This window comes from Grampus griseus (genome assembly GCF_964374135.1).
Source record: "Grampus griseus genome assembly, chromosome: 11".
Classification (NCBI taxonomy): domain Eukaryota; kingdom Metazoa; phylum Chordata; class Mammalia; order Artiodactyla; family Delphinidae; genus Grampus; species Grampus griseus.
The window spans coordinates 45,730,520-45,757,935 of record NC_139005.1 but is presented as its reverse complement, the minus strand read 5'-3'; the positions used below and the strand labels follow the sequence as shown (position 1 = coordinate 45,757,935).

The window sequence follows — 27,416 nt, the reverse complement described above, 5'->3', positions numbered from 1 at the left end:
TGGAGTTCTAACCACTGGACCACCAGGGAATTCCCAAGAATTGATATTTTTAATAAGCTTCTTATATACATAAAAATGTAAGAAATACTGCTTTAATGTTTTATCCCTATGAAGGTTGATTCACTGGGTCTGGAAACCTAAGAAATTTGTTAGGAGTTGAACAGTCTCTGGCCATTGGCATCTGGGCTTAGAGTTTCTTTGGCACTATAACTCCCTTGATAGGCTTCCAGTCTGTTTGCTTCTGGTGGATTCTGTGAGCTAGTCTATAAAACCAGAAACCTTGGGCTTCCCTGGTGGCGCAGTGGTTGAGAGTCCGCCTGCCGATGCAGGGGACACGGGTTTGTGCCCTGGTCTGGGAGGATCCCACATGCCGCGGAGCGGCTGGGCCCTTGAGCCATGGCCGCTGAGCCTGCGCGTCCGGAGCCTGTGCTCCGCAACGGGAGAGGCCACGACAGTGAGAGGCCCGCGTACCGCAAAAAAAAAACAAAAAAACCCCCCACAAATCTTGTTGAGACTAGTCTTTGGGTCTGGAGTCTGGTGTGGGTATATCTTTCTCTAAGTAACAGGCCTTAGTGCTTTCCCAGACACTCAGCCTTACATTTAATCTTGAGCTATACCTTAGGACAGCTGGAGAGGCATCCTGAGTCTGGTCCTGGCCTGTAGGCTATATCCCACTTACATATCTAATGGAATTGATGGTTCCCTTTGTCTTGGAGGTAATGAAAACCAGGAGGTACTTAGGAAAGAGCTAGGGATCAGACTTCATGTGTGTCCCAGTCTTTTTTTTAATTTAATATTTATTTATTTATTTATTTTGGCTGCGCCGGGTCTTAGTTGCAGCATGCGGGATCTTTTTTTTTAATTGCTGCATGCGGACTCTTAAGTTGCGGCATGCATGCGGGATCTAGTTCCCCAACCAGGGATTGAACCCGGGTTTCCTGCATTGGGAGCGTGAAGTCTTACCCACTGGACCACCAGGGAAGTCCCTGTCCTTCCAGTTTCCAGAATCTTAGCCACTTTTTTTTTTTTTTTTTTTTTTTGCGGTACGCGGGCCTCTCACTGCTGTGGCCTCTCCCGTTGCGGAGCACAGGCTCCGGATGCGCAGGCTCAGCGGCCATGGCTCAAGGGCCCAGCCGCTCCGCGGCATGTGGGATCTTCCTGGACCGGGGCACAAATCCGTGTCCCCTGCATCGGCAGGCGGACTCTCAACCACTGCACCACCAGGGAAGCCCCCTTAGCCACTTTTGACCATAAGCAGAAAGAGCTTCTCTTAGCAAAGCTCTATTTTCTTCCTTTTCTGTTTTTGGGTAGGCTAGTTTGAACATAAGTTTACCTTTTTATAGTACCTTACTAAGAGCAACAAGAAGGAACTAACCCTATCCAATGCTCTAAATTTCTCTACTAAGTAATGTGCTGCTATAACCACAGTAGGCACATGAGCTACATCCCAAGATACAATAGGAAACTGTATAACTAGCTGTATCAGACTGCCAGTTTCTCAACCCAAGATATAGGGGTTATTACTACCCTTCATCTTACCTCCTTGGGTTGAATCATTTTAGGGTTGAATCATCTAAGCGGGGAGCTGCCTCTTGAAACCCCTGGCTCATGGTACTAATTTCTGTGCTAGTTAGGACTTTTTAGGTTGAAATAAACAAAAATCCAACTCAATCGGCTTAAACAATAAAGAAAATTTATTGGATCACATTACTCTAAAGTCCAGAGGAAGAGCTGGCTCTGAGCAAGGCTTGATGCAAGAGTGCATACAGTGTCAGCAAGGGCTCTGCTCCCTGTCTCCCCCTCGGCTTTTCATGGTGGCTTCATCACCATGTTTCATGCAGCTTCAGGCCTTCCATCAGCTCCAGGTTCATCCGGTCATAAAGTGGCCCCAGCAATTCCCAGCTCATATCCTCACACTAGTATCTGCTTTACAAGTCCTGGGACTCATATTCTCTCATTCACTCGAAATGGGTCAAGTAACCACCCCTGAGCCAGCCCTTGTGGCCAGTGTGCTGAGTGGCTAAGGGATAATTGGAGATAAGAGTCCATCCCACCCAAATCCCAGTGCTGGCAATGGGCGAAATCTTCTAAGGGGAACCATGCACTGTGGCAGTAGGGAGGGAATGGCTGCTGGGTAGGCAACCAACAAGGAGTTTATAGCCAAATGTAGAGGGGAGCAGACACCTAAATGGTGTTACCAAAATGAGGTTAGGACTGTAACATTAACCAGGGGGATAAAAGAAGGTGCACCTAAGTCTGCCTTGAGAAATTTAGAAAGGCTTCTCAAATGTTGGTGAGGATGTGGAGAAAAGGGAACCCTCCTACACGGTTGGTGGGAGTGTAAGTTGGTGCAGCCACTATGGAAAACAGTATGGAGGTTCCCTAAAAATAGAACTATCATATGACTCAGCAGTTCCACTCCTGGGCACATATCTGGACAAAAATGAAAACACTAATTCGAAAAGATACATGCATCCCAATGTTCACAGCGGCACTATTTACAATAGCCAAGACATGGAAGCAACCCAAATGCCCATCAACAGGCGACTGGATTAAGAAGATGTGGTATGGTTATATAAATGGAGTATTACTCAGCCATAAAAAGAACCAAATACTGCCATTTGCAGCAACAGGGATGGACCTAGAGAATATTATGCTTAGTGAAATGTCAGACAGAGAAAGACAAAACTGTAGGATATCACTTGTATGTGGAATCTAAAAAATAATACAAATGAATGTATATGCAAAACAAAAATAGACTCACAGGCATAGAAACAAACTTACGGTTACAAAGCAGAGAGGGAAGAGGGAGTATAAATTAGGAGTATGGGATTAACAGATACAAACTATTATATATAAAATAGATTAGCAACAAGGATAGACTGTATAGCACAAGGAATTATACCCATTATCTTGTAATAACCAATAATGGAGTATAATCTGCAGAAATACTGAATCCCTATGGTGCACACCTGAAACTAACACAATATTGAAAATCAGCTATGGACTTCCCTGGGGTCCCAGTGGTTAAGAATCCGCCTGCCAATGCAGGGGACATGGGTTCGAGCCCTGGTCTGGGAAGATCCCACATGCCGCGGAGCAACTAAGCTCGTGTGCCACAACTACTGAGCCTGCGCTCTAGAGCCCGTGAGCCACAACTACTGAAGCCCATGTGCCACAACTACTGAAGCCTGTGAGCCTAGAGCCCGTGCTCTACAACAAGAGAAGCCACTGCAATGAGAAGCCCGCATACCGCAACGAAGAGTAGCCCCTGCTCACCGCAACTAGAGAAAGCCTGCGCGCAGCAACGAAGACCCAATGCAGCCAAATAAATAAATAAATAATTTTTTTAAAAAAGAAAATCAGCTATACTTGAGTAAAAAGATCAAAACTAAAAGAAACCTACAAGACCATGTTGCCTTTATTTGCCACCAATGACCTCTCTCTTTGACAGGCTTCATGGACATAGTACTTCCCTGGTTTTCCTCCTACATTCCGGGCTGCTACTTTCAGTTTCCTTTGTTAAATTAAGTTAATGGTGTTGAAGCTGGCTATGGGCTCATAGGAGGGCGTGGTAGTATTTTATACTTCTCTGTGTTCTACACTTCCCAAGATACTTTTGAAGAATAATTTTTTTTTGTTTTCTTTTTTTTTTTTGGCCGAACCGCGAGGTTGGCGGAGATCTTAGTTCCCCAACCAGGTATCCGGCAGTGAAAGCCCCGAGTCCTAACCACTGGACCAACCAAGGAATTCCCTGGGAGAATAACTTAAATGAAGTTTCTCTTCTCATCTCCTCCCTTCTCCACCTCCCCAAGTTGCTCTCCAATGTGTGCAAAAGCGCATGTAACCATCACCTGCAGATCTTGTTAAAACTTTGCTCACCCGGCCCTGCTATTTTCCTGACCTTATCTCTCACCACACTGCCTTGTGCTGACGTCATTCCAGCCATTCCGGCCTTCCTATCCGTCCTCAGATACACTGGTAAGTTCACTCTGACCTTTGCACTTTCACAACCACAAACAACAGGATCCCTGCTCAAATGCCACCTCCTCAGTCAGTCGGAAATAGTGCGCACACACACGCACACGCTCTATCACACGGGCCTGTACTATTGTCTGCGTAGCACTTACCATTAGCTAAAATTATCTGGTTTATTTGGATTTTGTCTACTGCTCCATATTGTCTAGCCCTCCTAGAAGGTGAGTTCCTGTCTACTGCTTTATCCCAACTCCTGGCAGGTTCAAACTGCTGGATAAAGGAAATTCCCTGACGGTCCAGTGGTTAGGACTCGGTGCGCTCACTGCCAGGGGCCCAGGTTCGATCCCTGGTCGGGGAACTAAGATCCCACAAGCTGCCCGGCGTGGCCAAAGGACAAAAAAGAACAAAACTGCTCAATAAATATTTGTTGGTTGGCTGGATAGATATATGCCTGCGGAACTCAGGACAGGGAGCTGGGGGTGTAGATTTGGGAGCTGGCGTCACAACAGTAACAGCTGAAACCATTTCATGAATCAGTTTGCCCAGTGAGAGTAGGTAGAAGAAGTGGGGAAGGCCAGAATAGAATCTAGGAGATGTCTACAGAGTGGAAAAAGGGAAAGGAGCCTGGGAAGGAAACCAAGAGGTGGCCAGAGAGGCTGCAGAGAAGCAATGGAGGAAGACTTGGCCTAGAAACCAGGGCAGAAGAGAGCTCAGGAGCAGGAAGTGGGGGACAAACACAGCAAAGAAGCAACTGAATAGCAAGATGCCCACTGGATTCTGGTCACCAGGAGGTTACCAGTGAACATCCAGTTCCAGGAAAAGGAGGAATGACCAGCAACCAATGAACATCGTTGGGTAAATGCCCCAGCCTCCCGCCTATGGAGGGACCATTCGGATGTCCCTCAGAGGGTCCCCAGCAGGACTAAGCCCCAGTGCAACAAGCTCAAAAGTACACCCTTTATTGGCTTGTCTTCCTTTCCTGTTTCATTCTCCCAACTCTACCCTCTCTTCTCCCTCTCCTCTGCTCCCTGGGATCCCCTCTCACGGAAACCTCTCATGGAAACGTTAGCATTTGAGTCCTTTCTCAGATTCTGCTTTCAGTGAAATCCAAACTCCAAACAGACCAGTTGTGTTTCTCATCTCTTTCTGTTTTTCAAGGAGAGAACAAGACTTCCCCTTACATCTCATTGTCCAGAACTGGACCATGTAATTGCCCGTGTGTAAACGACTCATAAGCACAAGGATAAGGGGATGATTATGATTGGCTTAGACCAGGCACGAGCCATTCCCTGGGGCTGCGCACAGCATCCACTGAGAACATCAAGCTCCATCCCAGCTCCATCTCCAAACCATCACGACTCCCGTGACGAATGAGTGTGGGGGCCCCTCGCAAGGATGGCACATCTTAACCCCTGCACGACCCGCCCCACCAGCTGCACCAACCACAGCTCTGCACTGCTGGATGTTCGGTGCACACCTCCGCTCTGCAGGTCACCATGCTAAGCGCTGGGGGCCAGAATACAAGCAGTGCAAAATAGAATTCCTGACCTGAAGGGCTGTATCATCTAGACACGGTACACACACAGGACTAGGGCGCAAACAGAAGGAGAACAGCACAGTTGATTCTACATCACAGAGAGAAGAATTATCAGTCAGAATAGACTCGGTTATGCTGAAGAGACAAGCACCCCCTCCGATTTATTTCTCCCACACTTATTTAGCCCTCATGCTGGACAGGAGGTTCTGCCCCATAGCATCACGCTCACGCCAGAACCCAGGCTGACAGAGCAGCAGATATCTGGATATTGCTGAGCCAGAGGGAAAGAGAGCTTGGGAGGATTTTGAATTAGCAATTGAATTCTTGGCTCAGAAGTGAAATGTGTGACTTCCACTTACAACCCATTGGCTAAAACTGGTCACATGGCCCCATCCAACCTCAGAGAGCCAAGGAAGTGAGAGCCCGCCATATGCCAGAAGACAGAGAGACAGATATTCAGTGAACGGTGCAAAGACTTCCAGAAAGCATGAAGGAAGAATGACGCTCGAACCGCGCTTTGAAAAATAATTTAGTCTTTAATAGATGAAGTTAGGGGAGAGGTGGGAGGACCTGCCAAACAGAGAGCTGCACAGGAGAAGACACGGAGGTCTGAAAGTGCCTGGCCAGTGTGACCAAAGCCTGGCTTCATGAGGGGTGAAGATCAGGCTGGGATTGGGACTGGGCAGAAAGGCTGAGTTTAGACTGTGAAGGGCTTTGTGTATCATACTAAGGGTTTTATACTCCTATAGGTTATTGACAGTAGGGAGTTACCGAAAGATTTTTAAGCAGGTAAGTAACAAGATCTGATCTGTGTGCTGGGAGGATAACTTCGGCAGCAAAATGGGAAGGAGATTGGAAGGGAGAGAGACCAAAGGCTGGGAGACTATAGGAGGAGGCTGTCCTAATAGTCCAGGAGAGCAATAAGGTGGACTTGAAGCAAGGGAAGAGCTGGAAGGATCCACAGGAAGAGACAGATGGAAGAGACACTTCCCATCTAGAAAGGATCACTGCCTTTTTTACACAAGAGCATAGAAAATAGTTGACCAACCCCCCATAGACCATCACTCAGCTTTTTTTTTTTTTTTTTTTTTTTGGTCGCGCTGCATGGCATGTGGGATCTTAGTTCCCCAACCAGGGATCAAACCCGCACCCCCTGCATTGGAAGCCCAAAGTCTTAACCACTGGGCCGCCAGGGAAGTCCCATCACCCGGCTTTAACTGTCATCGACACATGGTGGATTGCCAATTCTGCCTCATCTGCGCCCCAGCACCCACTTCAGTCCACTCAATTATTTTAAAGCAAATCCCAACTACCATATTATTTCATCTGTAATTTCTTCCGTATATACCCTAAAAGATAAAGACTCTTTTTAAGAGTAACTACAATACCATTATCACACCTAAAAAATCAGCGACAATTACTTCACATTATTGAATATCCAGCCAATAGCAAAACCTCCCTGATGGTCTTTTTCTTCTCCCGGTCGGTTTGTCTGAATCAGGATCCAAATAAGGTCCACACATTCCATTTGTTTCTCCCTCTTTCTCTCTCTCATCATTTACCAGTTGAGGATTCTGGGTCATTTTTCCTATAGAATTTCTGAAATTCTGGATCTAAAATTTCTCCCCTTTGAACAGAAGCAGAGGGAAGAGAAGGGAAGAGGGAAGGGGGCCATTATTTATACAACACCTACTATACGGCAGGCAGTGGGTGGGCTCTTCAGGAAGATAATCTCATTTAATCCCCACCTCAACCCTCGGAGGTGAGTACTCATTATCACTGCTTTGACAGATGAAGAAACTGGAGCTCAGAGATGTTAAGCAACCCGCCCAACTCACAAAGCCAGAAAATGAAGGAGCCAGGTTGGAACCTGGTTCTATCTGACTCCAGAGCCCCTTCTCTTTCCACTGCCCCAGGGTGGGAAAGGGACTTGACCCACAAGTGGCAGGCGGGAAGGAAACCTAGCTATCCTGACTCCTGAGGTAACTTTCGTATTAGTAATAGATACTGTGACTTCGGATGTGCCAGGTACCTTAACACATCACAAGGACCTAAATGATAGACGCATTATTATCCCCACTTTACAGGTGGGGAAACTGAGGTCCAGAAGGGTCACTGCAGTTGGTGAGCAGAGCCAGGGTTCACCCCCAGGTTGGTCTGACGGCAGAGCCCGCGATTCGCACCACTGCCCTCTGCAGCTCTCCCTGTGAACGGTTCCAGCCTTCCTGGTGGCCTGGCAGGATGGAGCTGCGTGCCGAGGCAGGGGTCAGCAGGCCGCCTTTCCTGTCCGGAGTCTGGAGAGTGAGGTCTCACTATTGGCCCAGAGGGGATCTACTCCCTTCTGCCACATGCCCCAACCAGAGAGCATAGGCTGAGCATAGGCTCAGCTCACACAGCAGGGAGGCAGTGAGGGAGGGCTGGCTGCGCGGCCCCATCGATCTCTGTGGCATGGACTCCCTCCTAGAGCTTTCTCACGAGGCCCTGCTCCGTGGTTTGGCAGAGCAAGGATCCAGGTGGAGCCCACTCAAAGGGGAGATGGAGGCCACACCGGGGAAGCCCTGCGAGCCCTCTTCCTCCCCAGAGCTGTCACGGACAATTGAGAGAAAAACCGGGACGTTCTCCCCCACCAGGGTATTTTGTATGCTTTACACTTGCTGCTGCGTTTCCTTCATCTAAAAGCTCTAAAATTTCAAATAAAAAGGTACAATGAAAGCATCAGCAGGATAAATAGCCACAGAGATCTGAGCTGAAACCCTGCAAGCTTTATTCACATCTTTAGAAAAACTCTGAAGGCTCCTAGTAGCAGCTGCAGTACAAAGCCTCACACTTTAATTCTAAGGCTGCCAGAAATAGGTCTGTCAGGCCTGAAATATCACTGCATTTCATTACTCTTAAATGTGCATTACCATCTCTGCCTCATTACCAGCTGGGGGGTATTCTCCAGACCAACTCCAGAGAGAACCGGGAATCTGGGACTTGTGGGGAAGGGGAAGATTGTGCTGGAGCTAGAACATGGGGACGGGAGGGGAGACCCAGAGGCTTAAAGCCTCACAAGGACACAGATGAGACGGAGACCCACGGAAGTGGAGGATGCTGTTATTAACGTGTCCCCATCAGGCAGGCACTTGGGAGAGTCTGATGTCACCAACCTGGGCGGTGAAGCCGGGAGGAGACAGGGAAGAGGCAGGCTGCCGGGGTGCCAGTGAGGACTGGCTGCTGAGCAAAGAATGGGGCCTGAAGTGGTGCGTAAAGGGCACCGAGGCCTTCATGCCCGGCGGCAGGTAGGAGCTAGTCAAAGGCAGATTAGGCCATCAAGGCCTGGGGAATCTGAAATCACAGGCACAAAGCAGCCAATGAAAATTCCTGGAGGGAGATGGCTGCTGGAGATTTGGAAGTTGGGAGCCCGGAGAAATCTGCATGTTTATAATAACACTGACACTCAGGGCGGCTCTGAATAATTCAGCAGGCACTGTGATCTCGTTACAGTGCGTGTCCCTGGGGTACAAAGGGAGAGGGGCTGGATCGGCCCAGGCCGGCCGCTGATGCCTGGCTCTCTGAAAGGGCATGACAGATGGGCCAGCGCTGGCCACCACCCAGTCACGCTTCGCACGATGATTGGTTTTCAAAGGAGGACAGGGTTTGTGAATGGAGCCAGCTTGTTGCTTGCTGCCTTCGAAAGGATGCTGCTGGGTCGCGTGGCCAGCCTGGGCCCCCTTGTGAATGGGGCATCACCGGTGGGTGGTGAACAAGCCAGAGGTGACTCCCCATCCCCTCCCCCTGTCCCTGATGAGGCTGAGGCAGAAGGAAGGGGGAGAAGTACCCTAACCCTTCTCTCTGCTGACAAGTCTCATCCTCCATTGTTCTTTCTCTGTGCTAGCCCTATATCAGTTGGAATCAAGTTCAGTTGCATATGCAAAAAAAAAAAAAAAAAAAGTTAAGATGGAAGTTTCTTTTTCTCCCATGTAAAGAAGTCCAAACATAATCAGAGACCTAGGCCCCTTGCATCTGCTAGTCTGGCATCCTTAGTCCTTACATGCCACTCCTGGCCTAACATGGTTGCTCACACTCCAACATCATATCCACATTCCAGCCATCAGAAGCGCAGGGCATATGCCAGCCCCCCCCCCTTTTTTTTTTTTTTGCAATTCCCCAGAAGCTGCCACATAAAAGCTTACACTTAATAGACCACAACTTAATTAGATGGTTACACCTAGCTGCAAGAGAGGCTGGGGGCTTCCCTGATTGTGCAGTGGTTAAGAATCCACCTGCCAATGCAGGGGACACAGGTTTGAGCCCTGGTCCAGGAAGATCCCACATGCTGCGGAGCAACTAAGCCTGTGCACCACAACTACAGAGCCTATGAGCCACAACTACTGAGCCCGCATGCCAACTATTGAAGCCCACACACCCTAGAGCCTGTTCTCCACAACAAGAGAAGCCACCGCAATGAGAAACCCGCGCACTGCAACGAAAAGTAGTCCCCACTCACCGCAGCTAGAGAAAGCCCGCGTGCAGCAATGAAGACCCAACGCAGCCTAAAATAAATAAATAAAATTAATTAATTAAAAAAAAAAAAGATTAGGGCTGTTTTACCTATGGGCTTCTGTATCCAACACTTCTCATTTAAAAAGAAAAAAAAGAGAGGCTGGAAAATGTGTTGTTTGTTTTCTCTGGCCATGTGTTTCCTGGCAGAGAATTCTCCATGGTTCTATTCCATTTCTGCATATCTTGCAAGTGAACCACTGACTGTCCTCCATTTTAGATTATCATTTCCAGGATACAGTGAACATCCATAGAAGGTATATAGTGCCTTCCTCTAGAGTGAAGGGCAAGCATACTTCCCATTATAAAAGATTTGGGTTCCCCAAGTTCGGGGTTCCTCTCCTGAAATGCAACTGACTGTGTGTCCGGACATCATCACTTGGCCATCCTTGTGAAGCCCTATGGGAACTGAGGTTGATACTCTTCTACTGCTATTGCTGTAATAAACTGCCCTTCATCTCGGACCAGGAGTCTCAGCTCCCCAGCAGCTATCACAGGGGCTCATTTGCTAGCTTGTAAATAGAATAAAATCTCAGACCTTCACAATTCTCAACAGTGTTCAGCTGAGAATCAGGGTTTCTGTGGGGCGGTTACTAGAAACCTGCCACAGGTCCCTTCCAGCTGCATAAACTGTCCACATAGGTGTTTTCAGGTACCTCTGCCGCTCCCACAAGCAAACAGAAGCATCAGCCTTCAGATTAAACTCCAGCCACTTCCGGAACTCCAGCAGGTGCTGACACATCCAAAGCTGGGGGGTGGGGTTAAAACAGTTGCTCACTTCCTCGCCTCTGAGCATTCTCTCAGGGCCCCATGGACCTCCTTGTCCCCAGGTGGTCCATTCTCAGATTTCAGGAGGATGTTGAATCCTGCTCTGGCTCTGTGTCTGGAATGACATGGTTACCTTCCCTCAGTTCCCTGAACCAAACTGCCCTCCTTCTCCATCCCTCACGCCATTTCTTTCAGTGCCCCTCCTCTCCACTCCCCCACCCTCCCACCAATGTCTCCCAGGTCAGGGCCCCCTGAGCCACCTGAGGGAGCTACAACCCTCAGTTGGCCTGTTCTGCAGCTGCCTCCCATCCCTAAGACAGTTCTCCTCCGGGCAGTGAAGCTGGCGGTCCAGCGAGCCCATCTGTGCAACACCCCATCCTCGGCCCCCACTCAAGACGCTCATCTGGGGCTTCCCTGGTGGCGCAGTGGTTAAGAATCCGCCTACCGATGCAGGGAAATGGGTTCGAGCCCTGCTCCGGGAAGATCCCACGTGCCACGGAGCAACTAAACTAAGCCAGTGCGCCACAACTACTGAGCCTGCGCTCTAGAGCCCGTGCTCCGCAGCCAGAGAAAGCACCGCAATGAGAAGCCCGCGCACCGCAATGAAAAGTAGTCCCCACTCACCGCAGCTAGAGAAAGCCCACGGGCAGCAACGAAGACCCACACAGCCAAATATAAATAAATAAATAACATAAAACATAAAAGAGGGCTTCCCTGGTGGCGTAGTGGTTGAGAGTCCGCCTGCCGATGCAGGGGACATGGGTTCGTGCCCCGTTCGGAGGGATCCCACATGCCGCGGAGCGGCTGGGCCCGTGAGCCGTGACCTCTGCGCCTGCGCGTCCGGAGCCTGTGCTCCGCAACGGGAGTGGCCACAACAGTGAGAGGCCTGCGTATCACCAAAAAAAAAATAAATAAATAAATAAAAGAAAAAACGATGCTCATCTGTCTGATGAGCAGCCCCCTGAGCCTCCCTTCCCGTCCTCCTGCAAGCCAGGGCTCTGAAGTCACCCTTAACCCCTCTCACCTCTCACCACGGCCCCTGCCATCCAGTCACTAAGTCCTGCCTCCTAAGCTTCTCTGGCGTCTGTTCCCTCTGCCCCAAACCCACGGCCCTGGTTCACACCCCATTGCTTCTTGTCTGGTTTCTCGTAGCAGCCACCTACCAGGTGCCCCTGAACTCCAGTCCAGGCTCCACAGAGTGCCCAAGTGACCATTCCAAGAAGTAAACTGACTCCTAGCCCTCACCCCCTGCTGAACAAGGTTCAAACGTCTTACCATGGCACCTAAGCCCTGGCTGTTCCACCTGTCCCACTGGTCTCTCTAACCACCCTCTCCTAAACCACCTGAGGGTAAGCCACGCTGGGCTACCCTGCAGTTCCCCGAAAATGCCCTGCTCTCAAACACCCCTGCGCTTTCACACCTGCTCTCAATCCTTCTGGGAATGCCCTTCTTCACTCCTCTCCCTGCCCACTTTTTGGGCACCTACCACTTCCTATCCATCTTTCAAGACCCATCTCAAGCATGACCTCATTTGAGAAGCTGTCCCCATGGTCCTGCACAACCCCAGCAGCTGGGCTCTGCCCCCTTTCCTGCCACACAACTGTTCACACACATTATCTCCATTAGGGCGTGTCCCCATTTACGCAATTATTTGTTCACATTGTCTCCTCCTCCAGATGGTAAGATCCTGGAGAGCAGACACCGGAATTGTTCATCTTTGTGACCCAGCCATGCTCCAAAAATCCTGGCTGACCAAATAAATGGATTGTCTCACTTCATTCATCTCTAACCCCAAGGCTCACTGGATGGTGAGCTGTGACCAAGTAACACAGCTCAAGAGAGAGGTCGCCCTGAGGGTTTCAGGCTGGAAGACGACTCCAGAATGGAGAAAGAGGAACAGTGAAGCTGGGGAGGGGTGTATGGGGGGTTGCCCCCTCATGAAGACCAAGGAATGGCAGCCAGATAGTGAGGGGCATAGAGAAGAGTCAGGTCCCAAAGGAAATGCAGACCTGGAGCAGCATGGCTATTCCCTGGCAGGTATGTGCATGGTGGAGGGAAGGGGGCAGGGAGGGGAGACCCAGTGGGGTCTGGATTTGAACCAGATGCTACCAGATCCAGCAGGCAGGCCCAGAAGGAATCCCTTAGCAGCACTCTCAGGAAATCCAGGGCTCAAGGTATTTCCTGGGCCCCCAGGACAGGGAGCTCAGTCCAGTGACAAGGGACACTCTCTCCTACCTCACTGCCAAGGAAAGAGACCCTACACAATGAGACCTGGCTCACATATTAAAAAGCTTCACACCCTAGGGACTTCCCTGGTGGTCCAGTGGTTAAGACCTTGCCTTCCAATGCAGGGGGTGTGGGTTCGATCCCTGGCCGGGAGCTAAGACCCCATGTGCCTCGGGGCCAAAGAACCAAAACATAAAACGGGGGCAATGTTGTGGTACTTTCAACAGGGACTTTAAACATGGTCCACATTAAAAATTTTTTTAACTCTTTAAAAAAAAAAAAAAAAAAAAAAAGCTTCACACCCTAAATGCAATGTGACATCCCTGATTGGATTTGGATTTTGGAACAGAAAAAGGACATGAGTGGAAAACATGAAATCCGCAAGAAGTCAATAGTTTGGTTAATAGTATTGCGCCAATGTTAATTTCTTCATTTTGACAAATGTACCACAGTTAGGGAAGTTGTTAACTTTAGGGGAAGCTAGGTAAAATGAAAAGTATTTGGGAACACTCTACACTATCTTGCAACTTTTCTGTAAGTCTAAACTTATTCCAAATATATTAAAATAAAACAAAACCCCCAAAACCTTTAAAACATAAGTTCAAGATTTAAGAGGCAAAAAAAAAGAGAAAGCAAAAGTTCAAAGGGAAGGTAAAGATGCAGAAAGTGGGATATATGTTTAATTCTTAGTTAGAAATCTGAAGACCTTTTCTGTATGCATTTATCCACTCAAAAAATACTTATTGAGCATCTACTATGTGCCAAGCATTGTTTTCAGAGTTGGGGTTACAGCAGTGAACAAAACAGAGCCAACCCCTGCCATCCTGGGGCTTACATTTTAGTGAGTCTAGACTCACTAGTCTACACTCTAGAGCTTAATCTGTTTGTCTAACCCCACTCCACCCTACAGGCTCCAACACTCAGCCCCCAAGACTGAAAAGCTGGGCCAGTTCCTCTCGGGGTCACATCAGGGTCCAGGAAGGGCTTGCTTTGACCAGCGAGAGTCAGGAGGCCTGAGGTGCCCCCGGATTGTGCGCCGAGTTGGGCTGCTTCTTGGCTTCTGACTAGAGATGGAACTACATGCCTGGCCGTTCTCATTTGTAACATGAGTAAAGCAGTAAGAAACCAACTTCCTCCCAGAGATATGCTGAAGTTCAGTGGGCATAATGTGTATTCAAAGGATAAAAGTGCTTGCATTAATACGATTGTTGTAAATATTTAGATTCAGACTAAGAAGTGGGTTAGGACCTCTCGTCTGTAGTTACTACAAACCCTCCTCCTTCCGTCGTCAAAGAACCTTCGCAACTGGAGTGAAAAATCGAGGCAAACATTGCGCGCTCAGCCAGGGTCAGGCCCACGCAGCCGCTTGGTCCTTAGGCAGTCCTGTTGCAGCGGGCAGGAAGCGCGGAGCGTCCCCGGCCTGCGCCCGCCTCGGCTCCCAGGGGAAGGGCCGGCGGCTGTGGCGCCGCGCCCTGGACGGGGATGCGCGCCGAGAGCGCCGCGACAGGTACCGGAGAGCGGACCGCACCCCTTAGGAGGCCCACACTGGCGACCCGCGCCGTGCCCTGCGAAGGGCCCAGCGCAAGCGGCCCGGGGCGCCTGGCCCCGGCCCAGCCGCCTTCGGAGGGAAAGTTGTTGCTCAACCCTGAGGAATGCGTAGCCGCAGCGGCGGCGGGCGGAAGCGGCGGGAGATCCCAGCGACGGCCGGCGGGGGACCGCGCTGGGGCGGCGCGCTGCAAACTTGGCCCCATGAAAACCCCGGGTGCGGCGCGCAAAGCTGGGCCGCCCCAGGCCCCAGCCGGCCCACGGCCTGGAGGTGACAACCACGCGGCCCGGTGGTGCAGCGCGGGAGTAGGATGGCCGGGCCGTTTGGGAAGGGCGGTGGCAGAGGCAGGCCCGAGGACAGAGGCAAGAACCTCCCACTGAGAACTCTAGGAAGGCAGAGGTTTTTGTCTTTTATGATCTCGATTAGTCCCCCCCGCCTGCAGAGTGCCATGAACAGAGCAGGCGCTCAATAAACAGTTTTGAAAGTGTGATCTAATCCCTCCTGGCCTCAGTTTCCTTCTCGGTGCAACAAACGGTTTGATCTCTGAGGCCCCTAGCAACTCTGAAATTCTAGGATGCTGAGATTAAATCCCATGTGTACTGCTGTGGTTTTGCTTTTAGTTTTTCAGGGACATTTTTAGTGCTACCCTTTATGATGTGCCAGGAGTGAATTTGACACCAGATGGCTTTTTTTTTTTTTTTAAATAAGAAAGAAGACAAAGGGAGGGAAAAAAATATTTTCCAACTGGCAGTGCTGCCAGCATTTTGGAAGAGAATCCAGGGAGGCAAAGAGGAGCTGTTTCAGCCTGATTCTTCCTCCTCCCGCACACTCTGCCACCCTGGCCTTCACCAGAAATGGGGTAGATCAGATTGGAGCTTTTTATAGATGAGGCGAAGGGAACATCATCACAGGAAGCTCCACCCCGAGTGAGGGCTTGCTTTGTCCTCTCCTGCTCTCACAGGGGACTGGCCCCTGAGCCACAGGGGCACGGATTCCAGCTACAGGCAGGGATCCAGCTACAAGCTGACCCTGGCATTAATTAGAAGAACAGAGAGACACCTGGCAAATCAAAAGCTAGCGTTCCCCGCCTGGGGAACATTAAGGAAGAATAACCCAAATGGCAGTGTCTCTTCCAGAATTCCTCTCTTGGATCCCAGCTCCTTCTCCTCACACAGGGAGGAGGGGAACTGGTCCTTGCTCAGAATGGCCTCTAGCTCAGTTCTTAATATTGTGGCAAGGAGAAGGGAAATTCCTAGAATGAGCCAGTTTGGCAGTGTGGACTGTGGTGTCAAACGGGGATGGACACCTGCAGTCACACGGCTTGGGTTCAAATCTTGGCTGCACGACCCACTCGTTGTTTGACTAGGACAGTGACTTTGCTTCTCTGTGCCTTAGTTTCTTCCACTGTAAAATGGAATAAACCGCCCCCCGCCCCCCTCCGCCGCCCTTGAGGGGTTGTTGTGTAGATTTAATGAGATAGCACAAGAACATTGTTAGTGGTCTGCCTCTCCAACAGATCAACAAGGAACGTGTTCAATGTTTTTCTTATTTGTTCAGCTTCAGGATCCCCCAAACTAGGACCTCTTGCTGGATAGGCCCTTGAAGAGCCCCACTGTGGCACTGTCACCTCTGGGCAAAGGGATCTCAATCCAGCTAACTGGTCCCTCCCATCTCCTCCTTCACATCCCCAGGAGACTGGAGGAAGGCAGCACAGGATGAACAGAAATCATACATCAGGCTCCAACTTGATGAATCACCTTAAAGGGATGGGGTGGGGGGAGCTCAGTAAGAAATAGGTCACCCTTAACCCTGGGGGAAGAAGGGAACAGTAGGTGAGGAGACGGGACCATTGGTGCTAGGCTGGGAGGGTGTCACCACCGCAGTAGACAGTGAGGGGACTGTGATGGTCACCGTGGTATATAACCCTATGAGGTATCCTTGATTTTCTGCTGAGAAATTGTTTTCTAGTTGTTTCAGAGGCAGAGTTCTTGAATCCTTTACCAGCAAGCTCCTTGAGGTTAGGTTTTATCTTTCTGTCGTGGTATCCACCCCACAGAAACTCCCAGGAGAAGCTACACAAAAAGTAAACACTCTGGAAGTGCTTATTGGTTTGGTTGAGCTGTTCGTTATGGACTAAAGGGGCGTGTGTGTGTGTGTGTGTGTGTGTGTGTGTGTGTGTCCCCGTCCATCCATCACCACCCCCACTCCCTCCCCCCCGGGCCCCACCCAAATTCATATGCTGAGATCTTAACTCCCAATGTGATGGTATTAGGAGGTGGGGCCTTTGGGTGGTGATTAGATCATAAGCCCTCATGAATGGAATTAGTGCCCTCTTAAAAGAGATCTCATAGAGCTCTCTTGCCTCATAGAGCTCTCTTGCCCCTTCTGCCACGTGAGCACACAACTAGAAGCCAGCCATCTAGGAACCAGGAAGCGGGCCCTCACCCGACGCTGACCCTTCCTGCACCTTGATCTGGAAATGGGAATGTGAAAAATAAATTTCTCTTGTTTATAAAGCCTCCTAGTCTATGGTATCATGTTATAGCAGTCTGAACTAAGACATGTTAAAACAGAGGAACAGGTTGGGACTCTAGACTGGAGAGACAAGAGGAGACACGTGGTAGCACCAGGGTCACCTGCTGGCCCCAGGTGTCTTTCTTTCAACCCACAGGCTCTCTCTCAAAATACTGCATTCAAACTTTTTCAGCCTCTAGAAAGTCAACGACACCTCAGTTCCCAGCCTGTCCTGTCACAGGGGAGCTAATGTCCAAGGCAGAGCCGGGAAAATACAGGTCTTCAGCTATTCTGTCACTCCTGGCCCGAGTGAGCCTCCAAGGCAAGTTTTGCCGCCATGTCTTTCCCTTTCTGGAATTCCCAGCCAGGACAGAGCCAACTGCTGCTCCCTGAGACATTTTCTGGAATCTCCATATGGTTCTTCACGTAGCTGGCTCATTCCCACCCTTTGGGTCTCCTCTTCAGAGCAGACTTTCTGGACCTCCATCTATCAAAATTAACTACCCCCCTAAGATTACCTTCCATTACCTTATCCTGTTTATTGTGTTATTTACATGCTTATTGTCTCTCTGCTCCACTCAGACTGAAAGTTCCGTAAGAGCAGGGATCTTGTCTTCTGCTCATCACCACACCTTAGCCCCTTTCACAATGCCTGGTATATAGTGTCTACTTAATAACTGGTGGTCCCCTCTCAGAGTTATTCCCCTTCTCTCTAGCATTTTTAGTCAATTCTTATTTATGAGGTAATTCTTGTATCTTCAAAAGATGCATCAGTCTCCTTTATTTTGAAAACTTATCAATCCTACTCCTTAGCCATCAGCTTATTTTTTCCTCCTTCACCCCAGGCTACCAGGGAAAGATACTTGGCAGTGTCTTATGTGTCGGTTAGGACCTTTTGGTGGAAAGCAACAGAAGACCAACTAAAGGTGGTTTAAACAATGAACAAGTATATCATTTTTCGGGCTTCCCTGGTGGCGCAGTGGTTGAGAATCCGCCTGCCAATGCAGGGGATGCGGGTTCGTGCCTTGGTCTGGGAGGATCCCACATGCCGCGGAGCAGCTGGGCCCGTGAGCCATGGCCGCTGAGCCTGTGCGTCCGGAGCCTGTGCTCCGCAGCAGGAGAGGCCACAACAGTGAGAGGCCCGCGTACCGCAAAAAAAAAGAAAAGTATATCATTTTTCAGAGGCACACAGGGTTGATTCCACCTTCAATAAGGTCAAGGTTCCAGTCAGCTTCTCTGTGATTCTGTGGAGACCCCTGGCCTAGTGGGCTTCCCACCTCATGTCTCATTGACCAGGGTTGTATCACATGCCTAGGCCTAAACCAATCACTGGCAGGGAGGCAGAAGCACCCTGATTGGCTGCTTAGATTGATCAACATTCAACTCCTGTGGCTGAGGGGGGTCCCCTTCCCTGAGTACAGGGCAGGTTAATTCCAGAACAAAATCAAGGCTTACCAGCCCAGAAAAAAAGGTAGGGAGTGGCTATTGAATCTGTGAGCTACCCAATAACCTTCCAATCAACTGCTTTTCTGCTGAAGTTAGCCAGAGCTGGTTTCTGTGGCCTGTAACCACAGAATCCTGGCTGGTGCAGCTCTGAGGCTGCACAGTGAGGAGTGACAGAAGTGGCATTCATGGCCAGGAGGAGTGATGTCAGCACACAGCCGAGAGGTGGAATAGAATGGCCACACAAGGAGCAGGCGGGAAAGAGCTCTAAGACCCCGGAAACAGCCTGTGGGGTTTTGAGAGCTGCATGATTAGGGCTTAGAGCCAGAGGCTGTATACTTCAAGTGACTTTACTCTGATTGTACCCCCAGGCTATGTAACCTGGGGAAGGTGGGTCACATGGAAGTTCAGTAAATATTGAAGTGGACTGAAGTGACCACCCTCCCTTTTAAAAACTCTATCCTTCCTCGGTGTCCAAGAGGCCATCCATGTAGATGACTGAAATGACTGGCCTTTCCCACCCACCGCGTTTCCTGCAGAAGACTTGAGCAATCACACAGCCCTTTCCCCCCACCTCACATCTCACCCTCCTCAGGGACGTGCCGCTTGGTGGTTCTGCCCTGAGGGGCTCTCCCACCTCTGGACCCAAGACTCCACTGTCACTCCGACCTGCCTCACCTTCAAACCTGAGCCTCAGACCTGCCCTCTCTGACCTTAAACTTTCTTTCCCCTCCTCTCGGCTGCCCACTCCTCTGAGCCTGCTTTGAAGAACTTGGTTCAGCCCCTGGCACATAATCAACATCTGATTAGTGGTTATCAAGACTACCTCATCCTCTTCTGCCTCCTGGCGAATGGCCTGCCTCAAAGCCAGTCACTTTGTTGCCTCTCCCCTCCCCCCTACCCCCCAATTCTAGAACGGCCCCCAGCCCCTCACTCTCTCCCTCCCAGCTAGGGGTTACTCCCTGCCTCTCACTACCTCCATCCATGTTCCTTGCTGCCTTCTCTGCTGATTCTCAGTCTCACCTCACCCAGGCCTCACTGGGGCCCAGTAATCCTTGTTATCTCTGGGGGCCTCCCAATCAGGTTCCCACAGCAGCTCTTCCAAGCTCTGAAGCTCCTCTTCTCCCCTGCTCACCTCCTCCTACAGATAAGCCCCTCCCTCTCTGTCAGAAGGAGTGTCAGGCACAGACTGGCTCTACTGTCCACCTCAGGGAGACATCTCAGACTTGTGGTCACAAGATGGTGGAGTACAGCCCTTTCTGTCCCCTTTTTCTCTCAAAACATCACCCTCAAAACAAGGAGAATCAGAAACAGAAACCCAAACTTCACCTTCAACTAAACTAAGAGACATTAAGAATCCTGAACCAGGCTTCCCTGGTGGTGCAGTGGTTAAGAATCCGCCTGCCAATGCAGGGGACACAGGTTCAAGCCCTGGTTTGGGAAGATCCCACATACCGCGGAGCAACTAGGCCAGTGAGCCACAACTACTGAGCCTGAGCTTTAGAGCCCGCGAGCCACAACTGCTGAGGCCACGTGCCACAGCTACTGAAGCCTGTGCGCCTACAGCCCGTGCTCCGCAGCAAGAGAAGCCACCGCAACGAGAAGCCTGCGCACCGCAATGAAGAATAGTTGCTCGCCGCAACTAGAGAAAGACCGCGCGCAGCAACAAAGACCCAATGCAGCCATAAATAAATAATTTTTAAAAAAAAAAAGAATCCTGAACTACATCGTATGAAAACAGAAAGTGTATGGGAGAGTGGCAAGAAAGGCAGGCCCAGAACACCCACGAGAAGCAAGTGGACACTCCCCTCAGAGAGGCTAGGAATTGGAAGGAGTGAGTAAACTAGAAGGCAGGGGTCTAAAAGCTGGGGGCTTGTTCAAAGACCTACTTAAAGTGCAATTTGATCGTCAGGAAACTCAGTGGTACCCAGCGCAATGAAGTGATTTATTGTGTCCCCTTCCCCACTCATGCAGGAGACAGGAAGATCGATTCTGGAGATACAGTATTGAAACAGAGAGATTCTGGACTTTGCGGGGGGTCAGGGGGAGAAGAAGGAGTGGGATCAAAAGCTGAGGGAGGGGGCTTCCCTGGTGGCGCAGTGGTTGAGAGTCCGCCTACCGACGCAGGGGACACGGGTTCGTGCCCCAGTCCGGGAAGATCCCACATGCCACGGAGCGGCTGGGCCCGCGAGCCATGGCCACTGAGCCTGCGCGTCCGGAGCTTGTGCTCCGCAACGGGAGAGGCCACAACAGTGAGGCCCGCTTACCACCAAAAAAAAAAAAAAAAAAAAAGCTGAGGGAGGGACTTCCCTGATGGTCCAGCGGTTGAGACTGCGCACTCCCAAAGCAGGGGGTCTAAGTTCAATCCCTGGTTAGGGAACTAGATCCTGCACGCTGCAACTAAAGATCCCACATGCCCCAACTAAAGATCCCACATGATGCAACAAAGATCCTGCATGCTGCATCTAAGACCCGGCGCAGCCAAATAAATAAATATTAAAAAAGAAAGAAAGAAAAGAAGGAAGGAAGGGAAAGGAAAGGAAAAGAAAGAGTGAGGGTGGGATAAAACCATTTTAGGTAGGCAAAAGTCTCTAAACTGTTACCTCCCAGGCATTCTTTCTCAGGAAGCTACTGGAGGATGTGCTTCATCCAAACAACGAAGTAAACCGAGGAAGAGGAAGACACTGGGTCCCTGAAAGAGGAAAAGGGCAAAGTGAATTCTTAATTACTGGCCATGAGAAGTCCCAGGGTGACAGGTGTGCTACAGGCCTCAAGAGCAACGCATCCAGAGAAAAGCAGAAGGATGGAGCACCACAGGACAAATGTCTCCAAGGAGAAACAAAACAGAACCAATAAGATTATATGACAGGTTTGGCCATATGCAAAACTGTACTGAGAAGATGTTTTACAGAGCTGTTGAAGGGTGTGGGAAGATGGAGTCAGAGATTCAAAGAAAACCAAGCAAATAAAAAATGAGGCAATTAACTCCAGGAAAAACAAAAAAGTAGTACAAGAAAGGAAATGTAAACAGAGCACACAACAAAAAGTTATATTAGAAAAGGAAATGGAACCAGCATACTTGCCTCAAAAGTAAACAATATTTTCAAAGTCAATAACGAGATCACTGAACATGGATTTAACCCTAAATTGTGATATAAACATAATGGGAGTGGGAAGAGGGAAAGAGGCAAGGAAGAGAATCAAAACCCTCATCTACCAAGACAGGGAGTCAACAAATTAGATAAATGAACCCAGAATGGCAGTACATATATTATTTAGAAATAAGGAAGGAAATACCAGAAGACACAGCTAAACGAGTTGAAAGCAGTTGCCCCTGGGGAGTAGGATTAAAATTGGGAGAAACGCCAGTGGGACTTCTGTGTTTATTCCAAGCCCTTTAGAATGACTTGATTTGTAAGCGATGTGTTTGTATTAGCTCGATAAAAAAAAATTAATTTTATAAAGCAACTATAAAAGGAGGTGTCACATCCTCCACTACAGAATGCCTGAGGAACTCTGTATACTCAGAGGAGCAAGGGTCTCCCCAACCTCATCCCCTCCCAGATGGGCATTACTCATCAGCTCAGCCCTCTTCTCCCAAATGCACTCTCTCCATCTCCTCCTGTTCTGTCAGCCATTCACAGGGTGGCTGTACTCCACGGTCCAGAACGAGCTTCTGGGACTTCACATGCACCGTGCGTGCCCTCTACCTGTAAGGTTACTCTTTCCTATTCCACTCTCACCCCAACCTATATAGGATAGTTTAAACTTCAGCCCTCGGCAGAGATAACACTTACTCCATAGCCATCCTCCTTCCCAACCTAGTCTGGGCTAAATGCTCTTCCTCTGTGTTTTCCTACAACTCTGCGTCCCCACTGTCGCTCTTAGCACACTGCTCTGTAAATGTCCCTCACTTGTTTAGCTTTCCCGCTAGACTGTAAGCTCGATGAGGACAGGAATTCATTCTTAATCACTCTAGCTCCAGGTCAGGACCTGTGACTGGTAAAATAGCCGATGATCATGCCAATGGCTAAACACGTGATTCACATTTAGTAAGGGCTCAATAAAGATTTGAAAGAGTAATAAATATTCAGACGCAGACCTCCCCCTCCATCCAAAATATGCCTCCCTCCTGTCATCTCCATTCTACCCTCCATACTCTCCCTCCCCTACAAGGTCAAACTTCTCAGGCAAGTTGGCTGTGGCCAGTGCCTCAACTTCCCGTCTACCCACTCCTGCCTTGACCTCATAAGGCAGCCAAGGCCCCTTCACGGGACCAGGTTTAGCTCCAGGAAAGGGATTTCCAACTGAGTTCACACTAAAATTGACGGAGCACTTCAGAGACTGTCTGCACAGCCCGGAAGGAAAGCACACCCCTCTTAAGTTTTCTTGTCCCCGGGGCCCTAAGTACAGCTCTCAGAGGTCAGGCTGGGTCCCAGGCTACGCAGAGGGGACACGGTTAGCTCTGGACTTGGGCCTAACAAAGACCCTTGGCATAAACTAAGCCAGTCTCTCACCTCCCTATCCATTTTGCCTTGGTGACTCCCGGCCAGTGTTTCCAGTGGGAAAGGCGTGAGCCCCCTGCCTGGGTGCAGGGAGGCCTGGAGGTAAGAAGCGTGAGTACTCAGCACCGGCCAGGCACACAGTAGGCGCTGGAGGGTAAAAATCCGCCTTGCATCACTCCCCAAACGAAGCTGGCCTCCAAGAGGCCTGGGGAGAAGGCACCAGGATCCGCTTCACTGCAAAGCCTCTAGGTCGCCAGCCTAGGTCAGGGGCGTCCTGCCGCCCCACCCCCATCGCGCCACGTGACCTCAAAGGGCCGTCCGGGGTTTGGAATGCGGCAACCTCTGCTTTGGCCCCAGAGGGGCCGGCGGAGCGGCTGCGGAGGGAGGGAGAGAGGGAAGAGGGAGGGAGAAAGAAGTGGCCGCACCCGCGGCTCGGAAGACTGGAGGGGTGGGGGTGGGGCGCGGGAGGGGGCCCTTCTCTCCTTTCCCCAGTGCGCGCGCTGGGGGAGCGAGGGAAGGAGGTGGTTTGGCTTCGTCCAGGAAACCTGTAAATACGGGCCGAGAAACTCGATCTACTCTTGTCGCTTCCCTATTTAGGAGAAGGGACGGAGCCAGGCGATTAGTGGCTCCTGGGGGCGCAGGTCACGTGGCCTCCCAGGACTAGGTGGGGGGAGGGGAGGCAGTGCTCCCGAGGAACCGGGATCTAGGGAGGCCGAAATCCCGGCCAGGCCCGGCGGCTCCTGTCCCAAATAGTTTCATTTGTCCTTATCTTACACGCTCACATACTGCCTGTGGGGTGGGAGGGTCGAGGGTCTACCCTGCTGCGGGTTCGTCCACGGCACGCGCCCTTTCTGAGTGCTGGGCGAGGTGTGTCTGTCGGTTTCACCAAGCCTCAGTCGGCTCCGGCCTCGTTTGCAAAGCCCGGGTTAGATGTGACCAGACTTCCGAGTTCCAGACTCTTGTGCCTGTGGTGGCCGTCAGGCTCCGAGGCTCCGCTCCGGGTCTGGGACTCCCTGTCCTGGGTGGTGGAGAAAGTGTCTAGGAGGCTGGCGTTCTGCCTCCGAGCTTCCCTGGCTCACTGGCCCGGGAGACCGGCAGTGCCCGGGGAGGAAAGTGCCCAGCGGGACTGGCTTCCAACAGAGCCTACTGTTTGCCACTCTGTGAGGGCATGAGGGGAGTGGAGGAAAAAAGACAGTGCCTGCCCTCAAAGGAGCTTACTCTGGAGTGGGGGCAACCGTCAAGTAAACCAGAATGAAAATACAGGAGCACAGAGAAGCATCTAAGTCCCGCTGGGGACCTGGGAGGATTTGAGGAAGAGGTGGCACTTGAATTGTATGTTAAAGGTTGAGGAGTCATCACACACCGGAGGGGGAAGGGCACGCAGGCAGAAAGACCGGCCTTTGCAAAAGCGTGGAAGTACACGGTGCCAAAGAATCACAGGTGCCTCTTTCCTCCGGACGGAATCACGGGTGAGTGTGGGGAAGGTGTGCGAGATGGGTGGGGTAAGCCACCAGGAGCCAGAGCCAGGCATCCGTGCTTGTTCTGAAAGTCGTGGGGAACTGCTGAATCATTCCATATAGCCAGGATCAGATTTGCATCATCTTCTAGGAGAGCTGGGGATGGATTTGGATTTGGGCCCTAGAGGAGGAGAGAGCTTGATGCCAGCGTCCCCTGAGAGAGAGGTAGTGGGAATGGGGAGAATGAAAAGGCCTGACAAATACTTGCGAGGGGAAGAGCCACTTGGCCTCAGGATGGATTGTGGGGGTGGGTATGAGTGGGGAGGAGGAGTCTTGGGTGACCTCAGGTTTCTGGCGTGGGGAACTGGGCAGATGATGGATGCAGAAGGCAAGCTTGATGAGGATGAGATTGATATCTATTGAGCACCTCCGGTGTTTCAGGCGCTCATCGCTTTGCATATTATCTCATTTAATCGTCACAGTGCTCTATGAAGTAGGTACTAACATTATCCCCATTTTAAGATGAGGAAACTAAATCAAGAGGCTCAATAACTAAGTGGTAGGGTTGGGATGATGAACATGCCTGCACCTTGCAGAATGCATCATCCCAAATTTGAAGCCCCAGTGAGGTTCCCCGGGCTACTCTACGTAGAAGCTATACTCACCACCACTGGCTCCTCCCTCCCTCCCCAGCCTCCACATCTGGCACCCCCCACAACTGTTCAGTCACTGTCACCAGATCTGTCTTTGCATCCCACCCCACCTCACCCCCAGGACCTTGCCTGAAACAGCCAGGCAAAAGCCTTGTGACAGGAGGGCACAGGGGTCCGGAACCCTGGTGCTGAGACCCCACCTTCCCAGTTACAATACAAAACGGAACTGAGACTCTGCCAGGAACAATCAGAGAAAGCAAGAACATGGATGTGTTCTGTTTGTAATAAAAATTTTCTTAAAACATTTTAATGGAACATTTCAATGACATCAGAGGGTCAGGAAAGGTCTGTCTCCGCCCAACCCTGTGTTTATTTTCTGTGGGGAAAGGGGCAGGGTTCTGGAGTAAGCGTGCACCTCCCATGGAGGAAGCTCCTTCAGCTATTTCCCTTTCCCAAACCTTGGCTCAGGAACAGCCAGTCCAACCGGAGGAGCCATGGGAGACAGGAATGGCACTCCTTTGAGCCACACCCTCACTACCCCACTGCCTGCATTCAGGTGGCGGTAGGGGCAGGAAGGGGCCGTTGCTTCCAGATTGCCTCTCAACAGCCTTCCGGTAGAGGTAAAGGTAAGATACGGGGAAGACACAGGTAGGTGACCAGAGATAGTTTGTAAGCTTTCTCTTGGGAGAGGTGTTAGGCCCTGAGAGCCCTGGCCTCAGCTGTCACCCTTGAACCTAATTAAATGGGGCCCACCCAAAGTCACACAACCAGCAACTGGCCCAGGGCCTGGAGGGAGGAGGGTATTTTTGAGGCTGTTTGAGGCAGAAGTTAGGCCTCCCACTTCCCCAACCCCCTTAACTGTAGGAAAGATGCCCATCATGACCCCAGACAGCTTTCTGGGCTAAAGACCTGTAATCTGGGGACAGAGCAGTGAGAAGCCCATGGCATCAAGAGTGCAAGCCCTGCCTGTCTGTGTTCCAGGCTCCAGTAAAGCTGCCATTGCTTTTGTAGTTTCTGGGGGCACAGAGGTGCTCACCAGGCTTCACAGGGACCTTCCGTCGTCTCACTCCTCTGCCCTTGGTTCTATTAGCACCCCAGTGCCTCTGGTCTTAGAAGGGTTCTGTGTGTTTTCTTAAAAATGAACCTTTCTTTGACCTCAGAGCAAGAGGTACTTGAGGGCCACCTCCTCTGTATCTTTCAGGGACAGCTAGAGCCGTACACACGGAAGGCGTCCACAGCACACAGAGATGAAAGCAGTGTGGTTCCAACTATGGGTCACAACCTGGTGGTGGGTCATGAGATCTATTTAGAGAGTCATGACCAGCATCTTAAAAAAACAGAATACAATAAATAGAAAGTATCAGAGTGCATGCACATAGCAAGGATAAGTATTGTCCCATGAAACTTTTGTTTCAGTTATCTCACAACAAAAAATGTATTTCTTGCTGTGTGTCTTACTGAACCCCTGGTTCAGAGCACTGGTTAAGACATAGACTCACAAATACATAAAGAAAGTCTGCCTGCTCTGTGTCAGGCACTATGCTAGATCCAAAATGAATAATACAGTCTTAATCCATCTTCTGGTGGGGAAGTCTGTAAGCAAACTATCTGCAAGAAATGATGCTAAGTGCTCTGAGAGAGTACGTAGGAGGCTATAAAGCTCTGGCTTGAGAGTGGGTATCTGGGAGGGCTTCCCAGAGGAGGTGATGCAGTCAGAGTTCTTAGCAAGAAAAGACAGTGACCAAAAAAAAAAAAGAAAGGACAGTGACTAGGTTCTGGTATCTCCTCCATCTTATAGATAGGAAAGGAACTAGGTGAAGTGTCAAGATTCAAGTCTTAAAGTCAAAAGAGAACTTCTAGGGAGTTCCCTGGCAGTCCAGTGGGAGTCAGCGCTTTCACTGCCGTGGGCCCAGTTTCAGTCCCTGGTCCGGAAACTAGGATCCCGCAAGCTGCGTGGCGTGGTCAAAAATAAATAAATAGATAAATAAAAAGACAACTTCTAGTCCTGCCTCCTCTTCTTAACAAGCTGTGAGACCTTAGGTGAGTCAGTTAACCTTTCCAAACCCTGTTTCCTCATCTACAAAATGGGCATATCTGCTCTGTCAACCTCGAAGCAATAAGAGATCAAATGTGACAGAAAATGTATGTGAAAAGTACTTTGTAAACTATAAAAGGGGGAGGGATTGTCTCTATGGAGGAGGAAAATTACAGTGTAGAGAGGTGAAGTGTCCCGCCCAACACTACAGA

General features: G+C 50.3%; 1 protein-coding gene across 2 annotated transcripts in view; it reads right to left on the bottom strand.

Moving 5' to 3' along the window:
- ATP23 (ATP23 metallopeptidase and ATP synthase assembly factor homolog) overlaps positions 1-23,316 on the bottom strand; it is a 93,193-nt gene extending 69,877 nt beyond the window's left edge. The window contains exons 1-3 of one of the 2 annotated variants that reach the window (XM_082666256.1): positions 23,072-23,316; positions 21,158-21,246; positions 10,005-10,050 (exon numbers count right to left, since the gene is read on the bottom strand). The gene's annotated coding sequence lies outside the window, so the exon portion shown is untranslated. The remainder of the gene's footprint in view (positions 1-10,004; positions 10,051-21,157; positions 21,247-23,071) is intronic. The other variant, XM_082666257.1, reaches the window with a different exon arrangement.
- Between the last annotated feature and the right edge of the window lie 4,100 nt (positions 23,317-27,416).